We start from the raw sequence: 11,914 nt of genomic DNA, 5'->3' as shown, positions 1-11,914 counted from the left end.
CCGCGCTGCCCCTCCTCGGCGCGCCGCCGCGGAAGCCGCCGGAGCCGCCGCCGATCCGATCCGATCTCGCCGTTTGGTTTTGTTTTGGTTTAGGTAAAAACCGTCGTTTTTTTAAACCTAGTTTCTTTTTTTAGATCGGTTCGCCGGTTTTCTCGGGTTAGTTTATTTAGCGGACGTTCGTCCGTACGTTCTTTTAACGAACGGTTTTCGCTCGTTAGTTATAGACAACGAACGTTCGTTCGTTAGCCTGTTCGTCAGTTTATCCTTTTCTCGGGTTTTTTGCGATTATTTTCGATCGCGATTTCTGATCCGATTTTCGTTTTAGTTTATCTTTTCGCTCGTTTATTGGAATCAGGCAATTCAAGCGCCTAGATCTTCGTCTCGAAACCCTCTTTATGTTTAATCAACTTGAACAAGATTTTAGTACTGTAAAATTTGACTTTAGTTCAGATTAGTAAACGGATCTTGTTTCTTTCGCAGTTTGAGTTTCGTTGCTCCGTTTGATTTGATTCTTTTTGCAAACCGGAGTTCTTAAGTTGAACTTTCTGGTTTCTTCTTATTTGAGTTTTGCCAGTGCATCTGTGATTGATTGCTTATGTATGCTATTGTTTGCTTGCGATAGAATTCCCGGAGTGCGAAGCGTGCTACTACGAGTCCCTAGGTTTTGCGGATCGTCAGCAAGGCAAGTAACACATTGATCATACTCTTTTCATACCCAGTTTTTATGCATTAGCTCCAATCCTCAAACACTGCATGATTAGGATGTGATTAACTTGTGGGTATTGGGAAGTAGTTGATGAGGTAGAACCTATTTCCTTGTTATAATCAAACCCTTGGGAGTTACTTCTACGTATTGCTTATATTGCTATGCTATGCTCGTAGACGTGGTTTGGGTGACTGAATCCATGACAGATGTTAGATTGTGAATGAATGGTTCAACTTAAGGTGGCCACTTAAATACACATCTGGGTTGATAATTACTCTAATTGGGATTGAGTTGGAGGAACCTTCTCAATGATGTTTCAACTACCATGATAGTTAAAATAAAACTTATTCCTTTGTTGTAGGGAAAAATTGGCTTTTCGCAAAAACTATAACCATAGAGCTTTCCACCAGCCAAATATGCATGTACTGATAGCATTATTTTGTTCTTGATCTACTGTGTTACATTGCCAGCATATTCCATGTGCTGACCCGTTTTCGGGCTGCAACGTATTATGTTGTTGACTTTTCAGACGGGGAGTAAGGTTCGTTAGGTCGTTGTCGTGCAGCTCAGCTATGCCGTTAGAGTTGATGGACTCACTTTATCTTCCAAGCCTTCTGTTGTTATCGTATTAGATGTCCTTAAGCTATATTTATTGTAATAAGTTCTCTTCTGAGACATTCGATGTACTAAGTGTGTGATTGCTACTCTGTTATAAATCCTTCGAGTACTGTGTGCGTCAGCATTACCGATCCAGGGATGACACTCAAGCACAGAGACTTAACCGTTTGAGGTCGGGTCCCTACAATTTTAGAGTGTGACGGCACAACATAAAAGTAAAAAGATAGTCCCTTCGCAGAGGGAAGTAGTGATTTGAAGTGGTACGAGAGCTCAAGTTTTTAAAACAGATGTAAATGATATTTTGAGACATGCACCCTTCTTGTTTACTTCATGACCATCTATTATCAATATCTTGCATGCTAAGCACGCTAGTGGCGGTTCCCAAGCGACAAAAGTAAAGGTTTACTCCCCCTCCACCAACAATCACACTCCACAGCTTGTCCGAAACAACGGGTGCCGTCCATACCAATCAATAGTCACGGGGGAGTTTTGTTTAATTATTTGCAATTTTGAGTTCGGGACTGGGAATCCCTATTACCGCCCTTTTCTCGTGCGATGGCGAGTGAATAAACACTCAACCTAAGAATAACCCGCTTAGCATGGAAGATACCGACCACCTCCTATCGTTCCATGAACGATCCAGGCACACAAAAAGGGTATTTATTTGAAGTTTTTAGAGGTGGCACATGCAAATTTACTTAGGACGGCAGGGTAATATCGCATATAGGTAGGTATGGTGGACTCGTCTGGAATAACTTGGGTTCAAGGTTTTTGATGTACAAGCAGAATTCCCACTTAGTACAGGCGAAGGCTAGCAAATAGGTTGAGAAGAGGCCAGCTAGAGAGTAACAACGGTCATGAACATGCATTATGCATAAGTAACATTGGACACTGGCATGAGTAGGATATGAACACCATGAACATAAATATCATAGAGGCTATGTTGGTTTTGATTCAACTACATGCATGAACATGTGCCAAGTCAAGCCGCACGGACATTCAGAGGAGGATACCATATCATCATACTACATCACAATCATTGTAACGCAATGTTGATATCCAAGATAAATCATTATCCACTCCTAGCTACTTATGCATGGCATGAGAAACTATAGTCTCAAATTGTCATTGCAAACATGTTTAATCATAATGGGCTGAATCATGGATACTAGGTTAAACATATTTACAAAAATAGAACAAGTCGAGTTCATACCAGTTTCTCTCTGCCACGGCCAGTTCATCAAATATCATCATTATTGCCTTTCACTTGCACGACCGAATGATGTGAAAATAATAATAGTGCAAGAGTGCCGTGGACTAAGCTGGAATCTGCAAACATTTTATTCAACAGGAGAAGACAGGGTAATATGGGCTCTTTGTTAGATCAACAATTATGCATATGAGAGCCACTCAACATTTTCATCGTGGTCTTCTCCTCGGTTTGACTCATATAAAAAGAAAAGAAATTCAGAGAAACACGCTGAAATATTTTTGGAGTTTTTGGTTTTCTTAAGCAAGCAAATGAAAGGGAAAAGCAAAAACGAGAAAAACTATTTACACAGAAAGTTCCCAACAAGCAAAAGAAGAACAAGGAAATCTTTTTGGGTTTTATTTTTAGTGCTACAGCTAACTACTCTAGAAAGAAAAATCAAAAAGAAGCAGGAAATATTTTTGTATTTTCTCAAGTTTTTCAAGCACACAAGAAGAAAGCGAGAAAATAAATCTAAAATGTTTAATACAATGAAAAAGTGTGGACACCGACAACTGGAATGAAATGTGTGAACATGAATGTAATGTCGGTGGGAATACGTACTCCCCCAAGCTTAGGCTTTTGGCCTAACTTGGTAATCAATCAGTAGCCTGGATAGTAGTCGGGGTGCTGAGGAGCGGGCATCCACGGATCCCACTGCTGAGGCTCCTCCTCTGCTGCAGCCTGGTTGTTCCGATAGGCGATGATATCCGCAGGCATAATCCTATATCCGCCCCCGGCAACAGGATCAAACAAAGCAGGTGTAGGGAATGGAATAATATCACAAGTTCTCACACTGAAACCAGGTTATATGGAATAAGGATGTTAGGGTAATCAGTAGCAATAAACTGGTAGTGTTCCATGGCCGCGCGATCTAGGTAAACCTTGGGCAAAGGATAATCATGAAGGTGTATCTCAACATAGAAGCGAGCCGCCAAACGAGTAGCGTAAATACCACCATGTATTTTACCCTTGGATTTATTAAGGTGAAGGCAGCGTGCCACAGTAGCTCCGAAGCTATAAGTGTTGTCGCCCTCAAGTGCACGACGTAAAACAGCAAGGTCGGGGCACTGAGTGCACCCACCTTCTCTCTAGCAAGCAAGCATTTTTGCAATAAAAAGAGAGAAATAATGAACAGCAGGAAAATGCAAGCCAACGACAATGATACCAGACACCCCTCTCTCATCTCCCACTGTCAAGGTACGATAAAAGGCTTCAAACTATACAAGCCTAGGCTCTATCAAACCACCATCAGAAGGAAGCAAGCATATTTCACAGAACTCAGTAAGCGGTATCTGATGGGGCTCAGCGTATAAATTAAACTGCACCTCAGGAGGATTATTCCTAGGAAGGAAATTAAAACTTTGAACAAAGGTGTTTGTGAGGAGATGATACTGTTCACATTCGGCTGCGATGAAGCCGGTAAGGCCAGCATTAAAAGCATATTGTGTAAACTCTTGAAGGATTCCAGCCCCTTCCATGAACGGGGTATGCGGCCATTCACACGGCCATACTTCCGCCAACCTCCGGGTATGGAGATCACTGTCAGACGACTCCCCAATAACTCCCTTGGAGTTCTTCTTGGAAGCAAACTTCCTAAAGATATTCATCTTTTTCCTATGAACAAAATTCTGAAATTTTTAGTCCACAAAAATTTCTCAACAAAACTTTACAAGATTGATAGCAACTACTGATAGGGATACATAGAGGCCATAGAAAGCATTCAAACTACTTAGAACTCTAAGAATTCAACATGCAAGCTCATCTACAGCGGCACCAAGAGTAGCTAATTATTCAAAATATGAATCACTAAAGCAAAAACTAATTGGACAAATGGAGGAGTCACATACCAAGCAACAATCCCCCGAAATAGTTTCGGAAACGGAGCTTCGAGCAAAGAGATCGAAATCCGCGGGTTTTAGAGCAAGGACACGAGAGAGAGAGAGCAATGGTGATTTTTTCTGGAGGTAGGTGATGATGTGGTGTGAAAAGATAAGTGGAGGGGCCACGTGGGGACCACAACCCACCAGGGCGCGCTTGGGGGTCCTGGCGCGCCCAGGTGGGTTGTGCCCACCTGGTGCATCTCCCTCTAATATTATTTGCACCAAAAATTCATAAGTATTCAGAAAAAATCATATTAAATTTTCAGAGCATTCTGAGAACTTTTATTTTTGGGTCATTTTTATTGCACGGGAAATTCAGAAAATAGACAAAACATGGCATTTTATTTTATTTAACTAATAAAAACAGAAAACAAAAGGTAGGGACAGAAGGTAGTGCTTACTAAATTCATCAACTTCATACCTCTAAAAAATGATCCATTAATAAGGTTGATCAAGTCTTATTAACAACCACTTTCGATTAGCATGAAACCGAAGAACTTTCGTAAATCATTAAGTTACCTCAACGGGGATATGAATGTCCCCAACAATAAGCATTTCGTATTTCTTTTTGACAGTAGGTAGAGGTAATTGAAAACTTCCAGTAGTGATTTTTGGAGATTTTTCAATAACATTAATACCATTCACTTGGAATTGTTTCTTCGGAAAGGGCACCGCATGCTCATTACCATTGATATGAAAAGTGACCTTGCTTTTATTGCAATCAATAACAGCCCCTGCAGTATTCAAGAAGGGTCTACCAAGTATAATCGACATGTTGTCGTCCTCGAGCATATCAAGTATAACAAAGTCAGCCAATATAGTAACATTAGCAACAACAACGGGCACATCCTCACAGATACCGATAGGTATGGCAGTTGATTTGTCATCCATTTGCAAATATATTTCAGTAGGTGTGGGTTTATTCAAATCAAGTCTTTTATATAAAGAGAAAGGTATAACACTAACACCAACTCCCAAATCACATAAAGTAGTTTTCACATAATTTGTTTTGATGGAACAAGGTATAGTTGGTATTCCCGGATCTCCAAGTTTTTTAGGTACTCCATCCTTAAAAGTATAATAGCAAGCATAGTGGAGATTTCAGCTTCCGGTATTTTTCTCCTATTGGTCATGATGTCTTTCTTGTACTTTGCATAAGGAGGCATTTTCAAGATATCAGTCAAGCGAGTACGCAAAAAGACTAGCCTCGGCATTTCAGCAAAGCGTTCAAATTCTTCATCATCTTTCTTTTTAGTTGACTTAGGTGGAAAGGGCATATGTTTCTGAACCCACGGTTCTCTTTCTTTACCGTGTTTTCTAGCAACAAAGTCTCTTTTATCATAACGTGTATTCCTGGGATGTGGGTTATCAAGATGAACTGCAGGTTCTAACTCAACATCATTGTCTGGTTCTTTACTATTTATTTGAGTATTTTCATGAAACTCATCATTATCTTTTTCATTATCAGAAGGTGAGTGTTCATTATCAGACTGAGTTTCAGCATCAGAGATAGAAATTTCATTATCATTATCAGGAGGTTTTTCTACTTCAGGTTCACCAGAGGCATGCAAAGCCCTACCATTTTTCTTCTTCTTTTTCTTTTTAGAAGGACTACGTGCATCAGTGTTAACTCTTTGAGAGTCTTGTTCAATTCTTTTTGGGTGTCCCTCAGGATAAAGTGGTTCCTGAGTCATTTTACCTCCTCTAGTTGCTACACTAACAACAAAGTCACTTATGTTATTATTCATTTCATCTGGCAACTCTCTTTGAGATTTAGCAACTTGTTCTAACTGAGTTTGAACAATAGAAGCATGCTTTCCCACACCTCTAACATCATTTGAGATTCCAAATAACAAGTCACTCAAGCGAGCAATCATATCAGAATTATATTTCAATTGTTTCATAACATTTGCATTGAAGTGATCTTGTTTTCTAATGTAGTTTTCAAACTCATAAAGGCATTTGCTAGGGTGCATATTGTGAGGATTATCATTATCATTAAATTTCATTAGAGAATTTACCTCTACCACTTTAGGCAATGGTGGTGTATCAAGCCCATGTATTTCTTCAACAGGAGGTAAATTTTTGACATCCTTAGCTTTAATACCTTTTTCCTTCATAGATTTCTTTGCCTCTTGCATACCTTCAGGACTGAGATATAAGATACCCCTCTTCTTCAGAGTGGGTTTAAGCGGTGGTTCAGGAAGAGTCCAATCATCATAATTTTTCAATATATTATTCAATAATTCTTCAGCTTGCCCAATAGTTCGTTCCCTGAAAACACAACCAGCACAACTATCTAGGAAATCCCTAGAAGCATCAGTTAGTCCATTATAGAAGATATCTAGTATTTCATTTTTCTTAAGAGGTTGATCAGGCAAAGCATTAAGCAATTGCAAATCCCCCCCCCCCCCAAGCTTGTGGGAGACTCTCTTCTTTAATTTGCACAAAGTTAAATATTTCCTGTAAGGCAGCTAGTTTCTTATGATTTTCAGAGAAGTAATAAATCATATCCTGGGGACTATGCACACAACCAGGAGTAAGAGTATTGTACCAAGCTTTAGCATCACCCTTTAATGAGAACAGAAATAATTTGAGAATATAGTAATAGCGAGTTTTCTCGTCATGAGTAAAAAGGGTGGCTATGTCATTCAACATAGTAAGATGTGCCACAACAGTTTCAGTTTCATAACCATGGAAAGGATCATATTCAACCAAAGTAATTAACTCTCGGTCGACAAAGAATTCATAATCCTTATCATCAATAAAGATAGGTGAAGTAGCAAACTTAGGATCATATTGCATTCTAGCATTAAGTAATTTTTCTTTATACTTGCATAATAATTTTTCTCTAGATCATCTCTATCCTTACAAGCAAGAATATCTCTAGTTTTCTCTTCATTCATAACATAGCCTTCTGGTACCTTTGTCAATTCATATCTAGGAGGGCTAGTTCTAGGAGGTGTTTCAAGATTTTCAGGTTCAAGCTCATCATCAGATTCAACAATATCATGTTGCCTTACTCTAGCAATTTGTTCATCAAGAAAGTCACCTAGTGGCACATCATCATCATCAAGCAAGGTACTAGCATCATCATAAGTATCATTCATATCAGAAGTAGCATCATCAATAACTTGCGACATATCAGGATTAATAGCATGTGGTGGTCGTCTTAGATGGATAAATCTTAGTCTTAGCGTCCTTCAGATTATTCATAGCGAGAAATTGATAATAATTCCAAGTGACTCAACAAATATAGCTATGCTCCCCGGCAACGGTGCCAGAAAACAGTCTTGATAACCCACAGGTATAGGGGATCACAATAGTTTTTGAGGGTAGAGTATTCAACCCAAATTTATAGATTCGACACAAGGGGAGCCAAAGAATATTTGCAAGTATTAGCAGCTGAGTTGTCAATTCAACCACACCTGGAGATTACTTATCTGCAGCAACGTGATTAGTAGCAAAGTAGTATGATAGTTTTGATAATAGTGACAACAACAATAGTAACGGTAACAGTGATAATAGTGGTTTTGTAGCAAGTGCAGCAGTAACGATAGTAGTAGTAACTTAGCAAGAACAAAATAAGATAAATTTGTAGGCATTAGATCGGTAATTTGTTGGATGATATTCATCATGAGATAGTTATAACCTAGCGCTATACGGCACGAGCTCCAGTTCATAAATATAATGTAGGCATGTATTATGTAAATAGTCATACATGCTTATGGAAAGAACTTGCATGACATCTTTTGTCCTACCGTCTCGTGACAGCGGGGTTCAATTGGAAACTAAGGGATATTAAGGCCTCCTTTTAATAGAGAACCGGAACAAAGCATTAACACACGGTGAATACATGAACTCCTCAAACTATGGTCATCACCAGGAGTGATCCCGACTATTGTCACTCCGGGGTTGCCGGATCATAACACGTAGTAGGTGACTATAACTTGCAAGATCAGATCTAGAACATGGATATAATGGGTATAACATAAATGGTTCAGATCTGAAATCATGGCACTCGGGCCCTAGTGACAAGCATTAGGCATAGCAAAGTCATAGCAACATCAATCTCAGAACATAGTGGATACTAGGGATCAAACCCTAACAAAACTAACTCGATTACATGATAGATCTCATCCAACCCATCACCGTCCAGCAAGCCTACGATGGAATTACTCACGCACGGCGGTGAGCATCATGAAATTGGTGATGGAGGATGGTTGATGATGACGATGGCAACGGATTCCCCTCTCCGAAGCCCCGAACGGACTCCAAATCAGCCCTCCCGAGAGAGTTTAGGGCTTGGCGGCGGCTCCATATCGTAAAACGCGATGAATCCTTCTCTCTGATTTTTTTCTCCCCGAACACGAATATATGGAGTTGGAGTTGAGGTCGGTGGAGCAACAGGGGGCCCACGAGGCAGGGGGGCAGGCGCGCCCCCACCCTCGTGGACAGGTGGAGGCCCCGCTGACGTGGGTTCTTCTTCCAGTATTTTTAATATTTTCCAAAAATACGTTCCGTGGAGCTTCAGGTCATTCCGAGAACTTTTGTTTCTGCACATAAATAACACCATGGCAATTCTGCTGAAAACAGCGCCAGTCCGGGTTAGTTCCATTCAAATCATGCAAGTTAGAGTCCAAAACAAGGGCAAAAATGTTTGGAAAAGTAGATACGATGGAGACGTATCAACTCCCCCAAGCTTAAACCTTTGCTTGTCCTCAAGCAATTCAGTTGATAAACTGAAAGTGATAAAGAAAAAACTTTTACAAACTCTGTTTGCTCTTGTTGTTGTAAATATGTAAAGCCAGCATTCAAGTTTTCAGCAAAGATTATGACTAACCACATTCACAATAACTCTTAGGTCTCATGTTTACTCATATCAATGGCATAATCAACTAGCGAGCAATAATAATAAATCTCGGATGACAACACATTCTCAAAACAATCATAATATGATATAACAAGATGGTATCTCGCTAGCCCTTTCTGAGACCACAAAACATAAATGCAGAGCACCTTTAAAGATCAAGGACTGACTAGACATTGTAATTCATGGTAAAAGAGATCCAGTCATAGTCATACCCAATATAAATTAATAGTAATGGATGCAAATGACAGCAGTGCTCTCTAGCTGGTACTTTTTAATAAGAGGGTGATGACTCAACATAAAAGTAAATAGATAAGCCCTTCGCAGAGGGAAGCAGGGATTTGTAGAGGTGCCAGAGCTCGATTTTTGAAATAGAGATAAATAATATTTTGAGCGGCTTACTTTCATTGTCAACATAACAACCGAGAGATGGCGATATCTTCCATGCTACACACATTATAGGCGGTTCCCAGACAGAATGGTAAAGTTTATACTCCCCCTTCACCAACAAGCATCAATCCATGGCTTGCTCGAAACAACGAGTGCCTCCAACTAACAACAGTCCCAAGGGGAGTTTTGTTTGCAATTATTTTGATTTAGTTTGCATAAAGCATGGGACTGGGCATCCCGGTGACCAGCCATTTTCTCGTGAGTGAGGAGCGGAGTCCATTCCTCTTGAGAATAACCCGCCTGATAATCCCCAAGTGCAGGGAATCATCATAGCAATTTCCAAAGGCGGAAGTGATAAATATGGAGTGTCGAACCCACAAGGAGCTAAAGGTAAGGTCAATATTCTCTCAAGCCCTATCTGCCAGTGATACGACTCTACGCGCACCGAACGTTTGCTTCCAACTAGCAACAAGAAATAAAACTATGTTGTGGGTATGAAGAGGATAACTTTGTATGATATCGGAGAGCTAAAATATAAAAGTAGGTGTTGTTGTCATAAAGTTAGAATATATTACTAAGTAACATAAATAGCGAGTGTGGAATAATGGTGGATCGGTGTGCGGAATTGTCCTAGGCAATTATTAACAAGACCGGTAATCACTATTGCAACTTCATATGAGGGAGAGGCATAAGCTAACATACTTTCTCTACTTGGATCGTATGCACTTATGATTGGAACTCTAGAAAGCATCCGCAACTACTAAAGATCATTAAGGTAAAACCCAACCATAGCATTAAAGCATCAAGTCCTCTTTATTCCCGTACGCAACAATCCCTCTTACTCGGGTTTGTGTTTCAGTCACTCACCAACCCACTATAAGTGAATCATGAACGTATTGCAACACCCTATAGCGAGAGTCCCTCACGCTTGCGCGACACGGAGGGCACCATAGGACAGCGCCAAAAGAAAACATACAACTCATACCAATCTAGATCATCAATCAACCCAAAGACAAAAGATGTCTACTCAAAACATCATAAGATGGCAACACATCATTGGATCATACTATGTGGCATAAAGCACCATGTTCAAGTAGGGATTACAGCGGGGTGCGGGAGAGTTGACCGCATAAAAGAGATGAGGATGGTGATGACGATGGCGATGTTGATGAAGACGATCACCGTGGCGATGATTCCCCTCCCGATGGCACTCCGGTGCCACCGGAAGAGAGGAGGAGAGGTTCTCCCCCTTGTGCTTCCTCCTCCATGGCCTCCACCTTCTGGTCCTTGGCCTTCATGGTGATGATGGCCCCTCCGGGATACTCCTCCATGGCCACCGATGATGATGGCCCCCTCCGGCAGGGTGCCGGAGAGGGCCTAGATTGACTTCGCGTGGCTACAGAGGCTTGCGGCGGCGGAACTTCCGATCTAGGTTTCTTTCTAGAAGTTTGGGTATATATAGAGGCTTCTGGTACTCCGTGGCTTCTTCTGGTCCAAAAATGATCTCCGTCAAGTGGCATGTCAATTGGACTCCGTTTAGTTTTCCTTTTCGGCGATACTCTAAAACAAGGAGAAAACAGAAACTGGCACTGGGCTCTAGGTTAATAGGTTAGTGCCAAAAGTCATAGAAAAAATCATATAAATGCATATAAAACATCCTAGAAGGATAGTATGATAGCATGAACACTTCATAAATTATAGATACCTTGGAGACGTATCAGCATCTCCAAACTTAATTCCTGCTCATCCTCGAGTAGGTAAATGATAAAAGAAATAATTTATGAAGTGTGAATGCTAGCAAGTGCTTAAGTTTGATCAATGATAATTCCAATCACTTTTTGTAGCATCATTACATGTCATAACAGTAGCTCATCTCATAAAACTTTTCATGATCAAGTAACAAGCAAATCACACGTTTAATGTATAGATCATAAACTTTCTTGAAAACTAACAAACAATATTCTCAGTCATCAAACAACTGCAATTCATCTTACTTTCAGGAAGAGTCTATGTCAGAGCTTTGATTTAGCAAACTCCACATACTCAACTATCATTTAGTCTTTCACAATTGCTAACACTCACGCAATACTTGTGGTTATGGAGTTTTAATCGGACACACAGAAAGATAGGGGCTTATAGTTTCGCCTCCCAACCTTTTACGTCAAGGGTAATGTCAACAATAATAGCTCATGCTAACT

The sequence above is a fragment of the Triticum aestivum genome, chromosome 2D (genome assembly GCF_018294505.1).
Source record: "Triticum aestivum cultivar Chinese Spring chromosome 2D, IWGSC CS RefSeq v2.1, whole genome shotgun sequence".
Taxonomy (NCBI): Eukaryota; Viridiplantae; Streptophyta; class Magnoliopsida; order Poales; family Poaceae; genus Triticum; species Triticum aestivum.
The sequence above is the reverse complement of the archived record's forward strand: the minus strand, read 5'-3'. Positions refer to the sequence as shown.